The sequence below is a fragment of the Sinocyclocheilus rhinocerous genome, unplaced genomic scaffold (assembly GCF_001515625.1).
Source record: "Sinocyclocheilus rhinocerous isolate Xijiao unplaced genomic scaffold, SAMN03320098_v1.1 scaffold1584, whole genome shotgun sequence".
Classification (NCBI taxonomy): Eukaryota; Metazoa; Chordata; class Actinopteri; order Cypriniformes; family Cyprinidae; genus Sinocyclocheilus; species Sinocyclocheilus rhinocerous.
In genome coordinates this window covers 276243-276835 of record NW_015641037.1, presented here as the reverse complement: position 1 = coordinate 276835, position 593 = coordinate 276243, and the positions used below count along the sequence as shown (strand labels likewise).

At 37.3% G+C, this 593-nt stretch overlaps 1 protein-coding gene across 1 annotated transcript in view; it reads left to right on the top strand.

Moving 5' to 3' along the window:
* The window catches only part of LOC107754251 (major facilitator superfamily domain-containing protein 6-A-like), a gene marked incomplete at its 5' end in the record, with an annotated part of 14805 nt that overhangs the window by 6621 nt on the left and 7591 nt on the right, over window positions 1-593 (top strand). The gene's annotated exons all lie outside the window — the stretch shown is intronic.

Sequence of the window (593 nt, the reverse complement as noted above, 5' to 3'; positions counted from 1 at the left end):
TGATACAAATTCGCAATTCTGACTTTTTTTTTCTCATAATTGCGTGATATAAACTCGCAATTGTGAGTTAAAAGTCATAATTGTGAGATATAAACTCGCAATTCTGAGAAATAAAGTCAGAATTGTGTGATATAAACTCGCAATGGCGAGACATTAAGTCGCAATTCTGAGAAATAAAGTCAGAACTGCGAGATATAAGCTCACAATTATACCTGCGAGATATAAGCTCACTCGCAATTGCGTGTTATAAAGTCAGAATTGTGAGAAAAAAGTCAGAATTGCGAGTTTTTCTCGCAATTGTGACTTAAAGGGGTCATATGATGCGATTTCAATTTTTCCTTTCTCTTTGGAGTGTTACAAGCTCTTGGTGCATAAAGAAGATCTGTAAAGTTGCAAAGACTAAAGTCTCAAATCCAAAGAGATATTCTTTATAAAAGTTAAGAGTCAACCACGCCTACCTAAAACGGCTCGTTCTAACACACCCCCACATACCTACGTCACGATCTCGGAAGATTTGCATAACGCCGCCCAAATATTCACGCAAAGAAAGAAGGCGTAACTTTAATTCTCGCTGTAGTATTGTTGTTGCAGCC